Source organism: Lissotriton vulgaris, chromosome 7, assembly GCF_964263255.1.
Source record: "Lissotriton vulgaris chromosome 7, aLisVul1.2, whole genome shotgun sequence".
Lineage (NCBI taxonomy): Eukaryota > Metazoa > Chordata > Amphibia > Caudata > Salamandridae > Lissotriton > Lissotriton vulgaris.
Window position 1 is genome coordinate 1036528898 of NC_141695.1, and position 15722 is coordinate 1036544619.

A 15722-nucleotide genomic window follows, 5' to 3' on the forward strand; every position below is an offset into this window, starting at 1 on the left:
ACTTTTTCACCCAAGGCTGTCCGATAATTACTTCTGGGTCAAAATCGGTTGGATCCAGGTCGTGACCCATATGAAACTGATGTGCCACCATAAAAAAAATTTAGAATAACTTCAACACAATACAATATTGCTGAGTAGCCAATTATAGATGACACTGCCATTTTGTTGTATAAATTCTATGTGTGCTGCCGGGTACTTCCAGTTTGCGAGAAGTCACATGAAATCCTAGGAAGAGTAGTTCAGGATAGCGTACATATACTTTTGTTCAATCCAGGTTAGGACCACCGTGGACCTGTTGGCATGTGTTTCGGCACGTATAAATCAACTCGAGTCTTTACAATGTGACCAAATAGCACGTGAGAAAACTAGCAGCAGTTTGTGTATACTACTGGGTTGTTTTTTTTAAAACTGCATGGACTCCTCCTGGAAGATGTAGTTCATGGATATTGTCCATCATATTAACCGTTTACCAATAATATAAAGCCACTGAGAGGTTGGAATTAGTGGCAAGACAAGGTTGTGACTCAGATACTGCCATCGAAAGTGTTAGAGTATTACCTAATGGGTTCGTAGTTTTTTTTTAATTCCGTCATTTCGTTCAATCCATCAATCGCAGAGTTGTATTTCACTATTAGTAGCACCTCCCTCTCAATCAGTCGTTTCTCTAGATCTCCCCCTCGGTTGAGTAGTCCAATTACGGATAATACAGTCCATTGTACATCACTCTCTACATGATTTAGATCAGTCCAGTGGCTCAGCAAAGGAGCTAAAAAAACTTTTTTGCGAATTCTGGATTTGTGTTGGGAAATTTGTTGCCCCACTTCCCTGGCTGGTTGTTCCGATGTATAGTTTTGGACAAGTGCACAGTATTTTATGTACCTCTAATATAAACAATAGTTCTGTCGGGTAAAAATTAGTTCAAGCTTTAGAAAATGAATTCAAACACTTTTTTCACAGATTGCAGTATTAACTTTCTCTGATTATACAAAACAACAACAAAAAATGCAAATCCAAAACAACAGATAGGGTATGAACAGATTATTTTATGAATGTAGTGTCATTCATAATTACCCTGTATTCAATACATACATTAGATAGTTTTACAAAAACGGCGCATCAATATAACGTGATAGTGAGATTTGAGTGCAGGGATTTATCGTGCAGTGGTGAGATAAAACCAGTGACTTATATACAGATGAAGGAAGATTGGGGTAAAATGTTGGCCCAAGCAGTATTCAATTGGAGATATTCCTCTATGCCACTGCGGTTGGCAATTGCTATGAAATACTCTCTGTTGGTCCAAGGGTTTCTTTGTCGATGTTTCGACCCTAGTGACGCTCGATTCGTGGGTCAGAGCGGGTCTTCATCAGGACAGGGAAGGGGGTTGTGTTGCGAAGGGGGTGATGTCGCCTCTGGGAGGCCCGTGGGTGGAAAGAGGAGGGAGGGGGCGGGCACCCAGACTTCCACTGGATCTCAAAGGCTGAGTACTCAGGTTCCAGTGGGAAGGATACTAATTCAGAATAGAATAATTCAGATTCTTCTTGAGTGTCTCTTCTTATGTCATGCTGGAAATAACTCGAGCGATGCAGCGTTTCGTTTCCTTCTTGCTGACAGCTCAAGGCATCAATCATTTGGCTCTTTGCTAGTATTTCATGTACAACATTTTTAGATTTACAATTTTAAAAAGTAGTTTGTTTTGAATTGATGTTCTTATGTGATAAAAATTAACCTTCAAATGTTTGGTTACATCACACACAAGTGCCACATTTAGGATGGCTTACAATAGGTGGTAAATTCAGTTGTTCACATAGGGTAGTTTTTTCTAATGCTTTGGGAAGTGCTGCCCTACCTATTTGGTTTGCAATGCTTTTATCTCTTTTAAGTGCAAACAAAGGTTTTGTGAAGGACCTATCTAAATTTTCTAGTAAATACCAGTTATGATTATGACCCTTTTCAATTTGTTCATTTTTGTGCAAAATGTTGTGACACATACAAGATGCTCTCCAAGCTTTTTTTCTTTCTACAATAAAAGTTCTTCTCGGGGAGTCCACCAAACCCTCTTCTTAGAGTGTTCAAGAAGTTTTTGGGGTATACTTGTGCCCGCAGTTTGTCAATCAAATTTGTTGCATGCAAGTTGTAGTCGGATTTTTTTAACAATTTCTTCTAATCCTTAAAACTTGTCTGAATGGTAGGTTATCCCGGAGGCTACGGGGATGGTGGCTGGTGTAGTGTAGAGCTTTGTTCCTATCAGTTGGCTTGGTATAAAGTGTGGTCATCAACAGGCCATCTGCAGCATATACTTCCACATCCAAGAATGTAATTCTCCTACAGTCATAATGTACACTGAATTTGATCTCTGCTTGATGTTAATAGGCCTGACCTTACTGATTGTGGGCCAAACCCCTTCTAGTTGCTTACTTTCTAAAAGTGGCATTTTCAAACACAATTTAAAAAACAACTTTACTAAAAGATGTGTTATTAAATTCGGAGTTCAGCAAGCCCATACTTTATTCCTCTATCTTGTCCCAATGGTAAATTATACTTGTAAGACGTTACAAAATATCCTATGGGACAGATAGCCTTACAATAGTGAAGAACACAATTGGCAGTTTTTCACTACCAGGACATGTCACACACTCCAACACATGACCTACCTTTCACATACACTGCACCCTGCCCATGGGGGTACCTTGGGCCTACCAGAGGGGTGCCTTACTTGTAGATAAGGAAAGGGTAGGGCCTGACAAGTGGGTGCACTTGTCAGGTTGACATGGCAGTTCAAAACTGCACACAGACACAACAGTAGCAGGTCTGAAGTACATTTACAGGGTTCAATATTTAAACGCTAGAGTCAAAACCCACCTGCTCGCCCCATATCCAGCGCAGATAGGATTTTCAGCACTTCCGTGCCAACGCATCATGAGAGTAAGATCCCTTGGTCCCTCCATTTCTAATTTTACATATTTCTAGGAGTTGGATTTTTAATGGGGGATCATTCTCCTGTTGTTAATACAGGTATTGACGGAGATGGGCTATTGACCCCTCATTGAAGGATTAATCTCCTCTCCACACATTTGATATTGAGGCCCTAATTTGCATGGGCTCGCCCTAAGGTATGATTTTCTCCGCTATACTACTAATAGCGTTTTAATCTATTTTCGCATACGATCTGCTAAGGCTGTTCTTTCCCATTTTGTTTAGATTTATTTGGCGGGTTGCACACGCAATAACTTATAATTTATCTCGCCTGCTATTAATCTTGAGTAAAGTGAAAATATTTTGGAAGCAACTTAGGGGGCCCCCTTACTACTTTCCTGGGGGTAAGTTTCCTTTTCTGCATATCTTAAAATTGCATAGAGTCTTTTCCAATATAGGGGCAGTCATCTAATCAAGATACATTTAATGTACAAGACCACCCCCTCAAAGTCTCCACGTATAGGATAAATATCCATTTTGGACAGCATATAAACTATGGAATGTCCAGTCTAACATTAAGGTCCTCTGATTGTCCCTTTATTTCTTCACGTTCACTTTGCACATGAGCACTTCCTTTCTTACCTTCTTTCTGACAACCGCCTATTGTCATAATGATTGATTGAAGATTGCTTTTTCATAAAGATTATAGAAAGAAAGATTTTTTCTTTAAAAGATTGTTGTCGTTGGTCCTTCTCTCTGTGACTTGAATCAATGTATAGGATAAAGCTCTGTATGACCTTTTGAACTAAATTTTCCCGTCGTTCCCACTTTAGGTGGGCAGGTAAGACACCTCAGCCCCAAGTGTTGTTTATACTGTTAGTATAAACATTAGCATACAGCTGGAAATAAACATTAAAAAAATGGGGTCAAAAGAAAAACATTTTTTTTTTTTAAATAAATAGTTTCTGCCCTAAGAGGGATTTCTGTATAGCTGTAAAACACCAACCCTTAAATGATAGTATTACAGAAAGGTTGCAGTAGTGAAGAATAACTGGACACATCTATTTGTTCTTTTTGTGCTGCTTCTACAATAGCTAGTAGGACAATATATACTTATACAAAATTAAGGTTTTCAAGAGTCAATACATTGAGTAAATTGATTTTTATTCAATTTATGGTATATTTATATTTTAAGAAATGAATTCTTGTTCACTTTGCAAATGTTTAAATTTGATACAAAATCATATTGCTCTAACTGTAGTATATAAGTAATATAATTAATCAAATTTAGAGGAGAGTGAAATTCCCATAGTTTATTTTTGCACAATTACACAACATTTCCGACAAACTATTCAAATTTATACGTAATTATATGAGATGCAAAACCTGCAGTTGGGGCTGCAATGCATTTTAGTGCAACAAAATGCATCTTTACATCCACTGTGTTCACAAAGATGCTTTCGCACTAAAAGAAAGACGTGCAGAAAAGCAGAAGCAATGTGAGCAACAGCCTGTCATGTTCCTTTCTGGTAAATTTTTACTGCTAACAGTGCATTTGTGGTAATTTTTACAGCAAATGGACATATATCACTGCTTCTCCAAAGGACAGATGAAAATGAATCTCATTTTCCATACATAAAGACCCGAAAATTGGAACTCCATTCTGAGATCCCATCTGCTCATATCCAAAACAACTAACACTCCTTATAGCTGCAAACTGACGATCTCAATCCCTAACAGCCGATGCAGAACAGTAACGCCTCTGCAACTATCTACTCTAATGCCAACAATGACAACCTAGAAGCATTTGACTCCCTCTTCCCCTCGTTACAAAACGCCCCTCCCTCACACATCCCCCCTGCCCGACCTACTCCATCTCCCCAGACAGTCTGACCCACCAGGAGAGCCCACAAACCAACCCCACACCCTATGCTAACACCGCCAACCTTTCCCACTAGACACCAACCGCACCTACGTCCTCCCACACAAAACACGCACAATACATTCCCCCTACCCAATACAAACCGGAGGTACACCACAAACAAGGCTCTCCAACCCCCTGCTGACCGTCACCTACACTCCCTCTCATATCACATCCTCCAACAAACAACGAACAACCCCAACCCACAATCAACAACCCTCAACTACCTCTCTTTTCCCACACGCAAAAGGACGCTGAAATAAAAGACATGATCGGCCACACCCCTTGCCCACGGCCCCTCAATACTGACAGCACAATAAACAAAAGGCAACACAGCATCAACAAGCTCTCTCCTTCTCGGGATGACCCCCACCAAGAAAACCCCCACCCCCACCTCTGAGGAGACGCCACACAGTGTTGCCTTGCTGGAAAGCCAGCTAGAAACTATAATCCTGGGTCTTAACAAAATCTTACTGAACCTCGCCATGCTCCGAAAGCCCAGCCAACAGCCTCAACATACTCCCACCAGACTCCCAGTTTTTCTAGCCTCACACACCAAAGGCCTTCCAAGGCGCTGTGCCCCAGTTGGATTTAAACTCCCCTCTTGAACCAGATACAGAGACCCAAAAGAACAAGAGCTGCAATGTCCACTAGCGAAGAATCGGATCTTGCCTCCTTGTATGACACTCCCTCTACTGTCACCCCGAAATCCAAGAAACAGGTGATCACTGGATTCAGAAGAGACTACTCCCCTCCGAGATCCCTAAGATGTGCCTTCCTCAATGACATCCTCAGGGCCCCCTTAATGAAGAAACTCAAAAAAGAGGGGACCTCCTCCAACTGCATGCTCATAAACTGCAGATCAGCCACCAAACATGCAACAGAGCAGGCAGAATCCATCCTTACCCATGTCATAGACATCATATTCATCACCGAGACATGGCTAAATTATTTCTCCTCCTCAATCATGGATCTGCTCATGCCCACATGTTATGCAATCATCAACAAAGACAGAAAAGACCAATGAGGATGGGGTATAGCAATAATACACTAGAACAACATCTCTGTAACGGAAACCGACACCTTCAACTACAACACCTTTAAATACCTAACTGCCAACATTAAGACAAGTGACAACAAAACACTACTCTGCCATCTCCTATACTATCCACCAGGCAATACCACCGCATTGGGGGAACACTTGTCTGACTTGATTTCTCACTGCTCACTCAGAGACTTAAAAAACTTAATTCTAGGCGACCTCAACCTTCACTGGAATGAAAAAAACGACTTGCTAATCCAAACCCTGAGTGGCCTTCTACACACCAACAACCTTACCTAACAATGCTCAGAAGAAACCCACAAAAGAGGAGCAATCCTAGATGTCATTATTGCCCAACAAGACACAGTCCCGATCAACCACATCCTGCCTGTTGACTGGTCCAACCACCACATCATCTTATTCCACATCAACTAAATGCTCCTATACCAACCCCCACACTAGACCACCCCAAATGGGTAAGAAATCTAACTCAGAATCCCTTGGCTGACCCAGAGGGAAGGGTCAGCTCTCTCCTTCCCACCCCCACTGATAATCTCTCCAAAACAGAACTCACCTCCCACTACAACACAACTATGACTTCCATTCAGGCCAATTAGCCCCCTTGAAACTAATAAGAGCCAGGAACATTTCACCTAGATCCTGGTTCAACACAGACATTAACTCCGAAAGAAGACAACTAAGAGCTACAGAAAGACTCTGTACGAACAACCCTTCCACAATTCTCCACGATCAACTCAAATCAGTTCGCCGGAAGTACAGAAAACACATCAAGACTGAAAAAAATATTTTTTTCTGCAAAGCTCTAGACTAAGCAAAAAACAGCTCCAAAGAACTCTTCAACCTCATTAGCCAACAAACTTTCAAGCCCCTTACATCCTCAGGTCAGGCCTCCAAAGATCAGTGCGCCAACTTCGCCAACTTCTTCAATGACAAAATCATTAAGATTGAGCTTTCACTGGACAACAACCGCAGTCCCCCCCACAAAAGCACATCACCTGGGACAGAAGACATCACATTCAAGCACCCCCCAAAACCATGTAAATCCTTCAGCCCCATCCGGGAAGCGGAGATAGTCAAACGGATCTAGGCCTCCAAACCTTCATCTCACGTCCTAGATCCTATACCTGCCCACCTTGCCAAAAAGATTAAACTCTCCCTAGCCCCGCTCTGGAGAAAGATCATAGACAGCTCCCTAATGAACTGGAGTCATAACAGACTGCCTCAAAGTTGGCCAAGTCACGCCATTACTGAAAAAACAAGGCCTGGACATCAATGATCTGAACAACTTCAAACCCATCTCCAATCTAACTCTCCTATCCAAAATCCTAAAAAGATGCGTCCTCCTACAACTGACTCAAGACATGGACAGCATCAACCTTCTAGAACCTCACCAATTGGGATTCAGAAAAGGCTGCAGCACTGAGACCGCGATCCTTAATGTCATAGACGATATCCACAAGTCACTCGATACGGACCAATGTTTCCTACTTATTCTCCTGGACTTATCAGCAGCCTTGGACACAGTTAACCATAATCTACTCATTAGGGTTCTTCAAGAAAGGGTAGGAGTAGATGAGGTGGTCTCACATTGGTTCTCCTCCTTCCTACACAACCGCATTCAAACAATAAAAATCAAAAACTTCTCGTCCAACCTTCACCCCGTCAGCAGGGGTGTCCCCAAAGGATCCTGCAACTTTTCAACATTTACATGGAACCCCTCCCCACTGTACTCAAAAAAGCCAACATCCCCTTCCATCTATATGCAGATTACACCCAGATCTATCTTGAAACCTCCTCCATTGATGACATTCAGAGACTCAACGAGTTCTAAGAGAAGTTTAACACTGGCTATCAATAAATCATCTAAAACTCAAAAAGATAAAACATAAATCCTCCTCTTTTACAACAAAGAAGAGAACCCCCAAATCGTAGAAGGGCTAAAAGCCATTGATGCTCTCTGAAGAACCGGGTTTTCAAGTACCCAGCGGCGTCAGGGACACGCCCAGAGTCCTCTAGGTTCCCTTGCCTTGGTATACAGAGACACGGAATACTTCTAGGTGGCGTCAGAGATCAAATTTATTAGCTGCAGCTAGTAGCAGAAATCCCAGCAATACAACACGGTGTACAACTCAAGAAACTGCTCAATTTTACTAAGGCGAGACATCCCTATTTATACACAAAAAGGTACATTTGAAATGCACACCCCTGCACCAAAATTCAACCAATAGAAAGTACATGACATCACACAGCATCATACAGTAAAGCTCATTTTACAGTGTCCCAACCCACAAGTTAATATTTAGGCATATCTAAATAATAATCTAGAAGGCCCGCATAAACCCTTAATTGAAAGCGTAACCCATGAAATGAAGAACAGTCAAGAAAAGTAGTTTCAGATAATGTGCCAGATAACAAATACGTAAAGAAACTTTACAATTTAACAAATGTCTTGAATAGTGATTGGAAAAGGTAAATGACGATCTTACAGGGAAATTGGCTTGGCAGGGTCAATTCCTGGGTGAAAGGCCAGCTTCTAAAATTAACTCCAGTGCACGAAGAAATCCCTGGTTAATGTGTATATGTGATTCACAACAGGTCAGACTGCTTTGCTCACAAACTAACTTCTGAAGCCTACATGAAAAGTAACACTAGATGGCAATCACGACACATAGCAAAAACCCAAGTTTCAGAAAAGAAAGTCTTTAAGGAAAGAAACCATTTAGATGTTGTTTAAGATAACATATGTGCAAAGGAAACTAATGGTTAACAAGGTCCTGAACAGTAATTGAAAAACTCAGACAGCGATCAGCTAGCGGAACTGGTTTTGCAAAAGGTCAGTTTCAGGTGAAAAGGGTTACTCTCTCTGCAGTTCATTCAGAGTCAGAGAAACCCAAATTAATATATGCACGAACTCAGAAGGCAAAGCCACTTGTTCGTTGGGCCCACTCCACTGGCCTACGTGAAGGCAAGATTAAAATGCAGACAGGTTTGAGAATTTCAGAACCACATCTCAACGGGAATCTCCCTCTGGCTGACTCTGTAAAATCGCTGGGAATCACCCTAGACCCAAAACTTGACATGGCCAAACACATCACGAACTCCTCAAAGAGCGCCTTCCTCAACTTGAAGCTACTCAACAAAATAAAACCCTTCATTCTGCCCAAAGACCTCAAACAAGCTACTCAATCACTGGGGCTGTCTAGACTCGACTACGGGAATGCAGTCCTCACAGGTGCAGCAAAATGCCACTTAGCTCCCATCAGAACAACTCTCAACGCAGCAGCCAGAATAGTCACTGGAGTTACGAAATATGAACACATCTCACCCGCACTCAGAGAACTATTATGGCTCTCAGTCGAAATGCGTGCCAGCTTCAGAACTGCGGGCCTCACGCACAAAGCCATGCACACAGGGAAACCAGACTACCTGGCCACCAAACTCAAGAAGGCCGGTCAGACAAGGAACCTCAGAAGCTCCAACACTTTACTCCTCATCCCTCTGAAAACACGTAAACAGAAAACCGCAGCCCGGTCCTTCGCTGGAAATGTGCCCAAAATCTGGAACTCCATTCTAGTCCATATAAGGACTACCCCCTCCTTTGTAAAATTCAAAAGACAGCTCAAAGACATCTTCATCAATTGTTCTCTCTCGAACCGATAGCTACAGTCGAAGCGCACAAGCCTGCACATTGCAGCACACTGCTACTGTGACACTCAGACTTCTACCTCCCTGACCCCTGCCCTATCCCCCCTCCCAAAGGAGGATCAGCTCAAGTCAACATGCACACAACTAGGACACTATATGACTTCCATGCATTAATGATGTACAGCGCGCTGAGACTTCCAAAGCACCTTGAACCAATAAGCATTTTACTGCTATATTGTTTGATTCTCATGTGACGATGGTTGTAAAGCACTCCGGTACCTTTGGGTCTGGCCAGCGCTATTTAAACTCCTTAATAAATAAAGGGTGTATTTTCATGTGATATGGCGTATTGGTGTCATTGATTGCATTTTGCATCCAAAGACTAACATGAAATTACCAAAATTACGGTAATTGCACTGGTGTAATACAAATGTTGCCCAAGCCTAGTCCAAATCAGTGTGCTTTAATTTTTAGCAGGTTATTCATGACCCAGTATTTTTAAGGATTCCATTCTACATATTCAACACATTAATGAATGCATATTCTCTATATGGTTAGTAATGTGTTCCATGTAAGAATATACATCATTTTGCAGTGGTCCTACTTCTTTTTTATAATTGGAACTGCAGTGTATATTTACGCCAACAACATATATGGCTAAATAGTATGGCTCCAGAAAACACCATTGTGCTCTGGCTAGGCTGAAGAGTTAAAATAATTGCAGTGGCACATGGCAAGAAAATGTTCTTTGCCCATGTAGGGAACATCCTTTTCTGTATTAGCTTAGTCAACCCTTAGTGTGCCTTGTAAGCCCAAAGACCTGAGTGCTTAATATATAAAAGTGAAATGTGTTAAATAATATTAACTGTATGTACAGCACAGGAAACTGTTGTAGAAAGCTGCTTGTCAATACGTTGTAGTTAACTTTACATTTTTTTACATGAACAGGCATGATTGTGAATAAAAATGGATTTCATAACTGATCTTAACTTGCAGAAAGCTGAGAAAAATAAGTCAAAGTTATTCCCAACTTATTATTAAAAATATGAGTAAAGCAGATTTGTAATATGTTTAGTAGAAACGCAATTGGTTTAGAACTTGAGTGCTCTGTTACCTTGTTCCAGAGCCTGTAAAACACATTCTGGAATTAGTGCCATCAACTGGCATCTCGGAGAGCAGCAGAATTGGAGCAGGAAGGTTACAGAGGTCAACAGTGACCACTTGCCCGGGATAAGTCATGGGGGGGGGGGGGGGGGGGGGGGGGGGGGTGGCAATGCAAAGAAAGGGCTGCCTCAAGAGAAGATTCCTTTGAAGAGACGTTCTCAAGACGAGGTTTCAGAAACTAACACCATTCTTCACAGTGCCACCTTAGGGTTTCTGTACAGGCTGCCAGGAGAGGGTGGGAGGATCAGTTCTAGCGCTGAGAAAGGTAAAATCTGTCATATCAATATGAGTGTGACTGATAGGGAACTCCAGGTTATTGCAACGGGAGGAAGGATAGGGCCAACTTGAACCGGGACTTTGGGAAGCGTGCAGTAAATTGGGAAAGAAACTGCTGAAAAAGAAGTTGTGTTTTTCATGCAGAAAATGAAATGACCAGAAATGGGTTTTGTGAATTATACTGCAAGGAAATCTTTAATCCAGAGGCCAACAATGTTTGTTTATTTATGTGCTAAGCCCCATTCTATACCCTGAGATATTTAGCATGGCTGGATAAAAAAACACTTTCCAGGTAAAGTCGCTATCATTGCTCTTCTGATTAAACAGTGAAAGAAAACATGCAATATATTTGTTAGCTTGAAATTGTTAGCTGATGAATGTCTATCACAATGCACACCTTGGGTAGGCCTTGCCCTTTATAATGAATCATTTCAAACCAACATAATGCACGCCTTTCAATCAACAGAATAATCTCTTACATTTTGCTATAGTTCTTGGCATCCAGATTATTTATTTTGTGGCAAAGACTGCTTCTTCAGGTTTCCAACGCACCTTCTTTTCTGAACAGAGGTCTCCCTTTTCAGACTTTGAGTGGCAGCAAACTACAGCTCTTCCATGCCTGGTCGCATTGACTGCCCTTGGATACACAATGCGGAGTTCTGCTGTTTCCCTTCAGTGATAGATGGCACAGAGGGGATTTAACAGGTTGAATGAAAGGGCAGGGACTGGTGCGTGGCGCTCTATGTGAAGGCGCGCACTGCTTTGTGTTTTGGGAATGTAGCCGATATCTCTATGGCAATAACATAACTCTCAAACCACTATTTTAAAACACGACCATCAGTCTAACTCACACTCATTGAACCCTCAGGTTATTTTAGTACCTTTGTGTTCTCATCTGTAATCTGAGTAAGGAACACAAAAATGAATGTCTCTCCCTGGCCAGTTAACTCCAGCACTTCACTTCAGCATCCCCCAGAAACCAAAGGCCAGACCCCACCTCTCTGCCTAGTTTATAGGGAAATTATCAGTATTCAAACACGAATCTCACTGCCCATTTGGGGTGCTGTCACCTTTTGACTCCACCTTGCATCTCTTGGAAATAATACAATTTCAATAACATAAAGAATGACATAGTAAATACAGAGGCACGATCCGCTGTGCAGCAACATGAATTTCATGACATTTCTCCAAAGGAGTACCAGCCCTATATACTTTTCTAGCTTTCCAGACTATGGTCCCATGAATTCATACTAACAAAATGTGATTTGTGTAGTATTTTTCAAAAATATGCCAAATGTACTAATGACGCGTGAAAATGACTATTGATATTGTTTTAATAATGATGCACAACTTTCCCCATCCCGTACTGCTGTTGATTGTATCAAAATTGTATGCTTTCCTCCCTCGCGGGACGCTTCACCATTTGAATGATTGTATTGTCTTGTTTCTTTATTGTTTATGTTTTAAATTTTAATAAAAAGAAATATAAAAAAAATAATGATGCCCAGAGTCGGAACCTATGAGCTAATATTGCACTTGAAACGAAGTACCGAAGTCACTTAGAAGTGTGAATAATTCTATTAATAGTTATACCATATTTTTGAGTGAAACTTTATTATTTTTTAAATGGATGCAGTTTCTAAAGTTCTGTTTAACTTGGTTCTGCTCCTTTCCCCTCCCAATGAGTGTCCCGCTTAAAAGCCATCTCTCTCCCTTTGTTCACAGGGCCTCAAGGGAATGATGTGAATGTAATACCAAAATATAACATTATTAAAAAAATATGTATTGTGAATTAAGCTTCCATTGTGTTCCTGAAGTATCATTTCGAGGGCTTCCGCTGGAAGTTCCACTAAAGATCTGCTGCTGATAATTCTAAGAGCAATTGTTTAGTAAATGTTTCATTTGTGTTGCACATCTCTGAAGTGTAGTTGCTGAGGAAGCAAGTAGAAGATTTCTCTTACCGTAAGATATGGGATAGTGCTATATAAGTGTTACGGTAGTTTTAATTATTATGTCCTTGTTTCTGACCTGCTAAATGTGATCCTAACAATCATCATGCCATGCTGAATTTACATATTCAATTAATAGCTTGTGAGATTTGTCTGTAAAACCTTTGGGATTCTGTTTTTTTGTGGGATACTTTTACTATTTGCATCTTTCTGTAACGTACCATGCTCCTCCTTGCTGTTGGTGTTCTTTATGAGTTTGACTCAACACTTAGAATTTTTGCCTGAATGTTGCTTAGCGAGGGATTCTATAATTTTATGATTTTGCGTTTACCTGTACTTCTGTAATTGGCCCTTAATGGCAATTTATGCATTTTTCTCTGTACCGTATTTTGACAATCTGGAATTAATACACGTTTGCTCAATTTTTGATCTAGAACTCCATCCTTTATTCTTCCAATGTTTTATTTTGTTTAACTCTGCTAATTGTGTTTATCTGATGAGGTGTGTAGTCCCAAACCCAGTGGTAGCTGGTAAGTGCAATTGAGAAGGGGACACACACACACACACACACACATATGCACACTCACTTACACCCATGCGTCACATGCAGAAATGTGCACACAGACACACCGATTCACAACACTCACTCACAAATACGTATAGATTACTACATACATGCACACACCAAACAGTCAATAAAAACAACACTTACTGCTGCAGCTCAAGGGTAGAAAAACCTTGGAGATGCCAGGAGACATTAGGTCAGCCAATGAGGGGAGGCAGCAGTCCCTACTTCGTCACAGAGTAGGATGGGATCAGAGAGACTGCTGACCCGACCCACTCTGAGGTGTCAGTGTTAGACATTCGGCCCTGGGCACTTCAGGGCTTAAAACTGAAGCACCCAGGTACAAGACCAATACTGGCGCTCTCCCTTGTCATGAGGGGGAGAGCCTCAATAACTTTTGAATTTAGCACATGTCTAGCTCCTGGCTGCCTGACCTGAAAGTAAAGAGTATCTTTCAGGCTGACCTGTGCTCAGCCTGGCAGACACTCTCTATGTCCAAAAGGTGTGAGGTGTGGCCCCTCTGCCCTTAAGCATGGGCTGCTGCTGCTCAAATTCCTAGCTAACTGAGGCATCCACAGGCGTCTTCCAAACTGTCCTTCTAGTTCCAAAATACACCTTTACCCTGGGCTGAACAAGACAGGTGATCAATTTACATTTAACTTACTGGTTGTGACGTCATCAGCCGGATACGGCCAATTCTATTTACTCTGTGATGCCATGGACAGAAAGTTCCTGCACAGCTGTTTGTAAGCTTGGGGTCTTGCACGAACAGCTAATTCACAACTTGGCCGAGGTGTTCTACCCTTGCGGGACAAAGCGGCAGACCAAGGGCAACAGAGCCACATGGTAAAATTCCGCCTGTAGAAAAGTGAAGGCTGAATTAGTTTCTGCTCTGAAACAGAATGCTGATAAACCAGCAATAAAGGCTAGGAGAGCTAAGTATAAGCACTTACTTAAGTGAGCTAAAGAGGAATGGGACCATGATAACTGGATGAGTCTAACCAATGCCCTTGCAGCTAGAGACCCGCGTAAATTCTGGTCAATTGTAAATACTGGCTCGGCGGAGCCAGCAGTTGCTGTTGAGGCAAATATAGCTGCAAGTGCATGGGAGGACCACTTCCGGACCCTACATGCAACAGGAGACGGTAACTTGGAGGAGGGCATAGGGGTGGATTCCGCATATCCCACTTGTCGAATGGATGTTGTGGACTTTACGGTAAAGGAGGTCAATGAGGCAATACTTAAACTGGCCGCAGGAAAAGCCCCAGGGCTGGACAAGCTCCCGGGTGACCTATTTAAGAATGAACCCACAATATGGGCTCCATATTTGTTAGTCATCTACAATGCAGTCCCTAGAGGTATGCCGGTACCTAGTACTTGGCTGGGCGCAGAGATTGTGCCTATTCATAAGAAGGGCTCTCCTCTGCTCCCGGCCAATTACAGGCCCATCAGTCTGATTGATGTGCCGCAAAAAATCTTTGGCAGGCTAATTTTAGATCGCCTTCAGGACTGGATGGAGGAAAACTCCATATTGAGTCCGTATCAGGCAGGGTTCAGAAGAAATATATCCACAACGGACCAGATTCTCTGCCTAACCCTGCTATTTTGGAAGACCGTCAAGATTGAGGGGGGATGTCTATACACGGTTTTCGTGGATTTAGGTGCTGCCTTCGACTTGGTCCCAAGAGGCAAGCTCTGGGCAGTACTGGATGAGATGGGTATTCCCCCCCCCCCCCCCCCCCCCCCCCAACTCTTGAATATATTATTACGGCTCCATCAAGAACATTTTGCTCGGGTAAGGTGTGGGAGGAATGGTTTGCTGTCCTCAAAATTCCCCGTTGGCAGGGGGGTAAGACAGGGGTACGTCCTAGCACCCACCCTGTTCTGCCTCTATGTCAACTGGGTAATTTCTCACCTAAACGGGATGCTAAACATAGATGCCCCCAAGCTAGCCGGCAGCAGGGTGCTAGCAATAATGTTTGCCGATGACACCCTGCTGCTGTCAAAATCCCCAATGGGGATACAACGGGTATTGGATGGGTTTGTGGCATTATGTGTGGAACGAGGCCTGGAAATCAATGCCTTGAAAACTAAATTTATGATCTTTAATTCCCCAGTAACCACACACCCAAACCCTACAATTGGAGTGACTAGGCTGGAAAGGGTTGAGATTTTTGATTATTTAGGGGTAACTATAAACGAAAGTATGACGTGGGCCCCTCA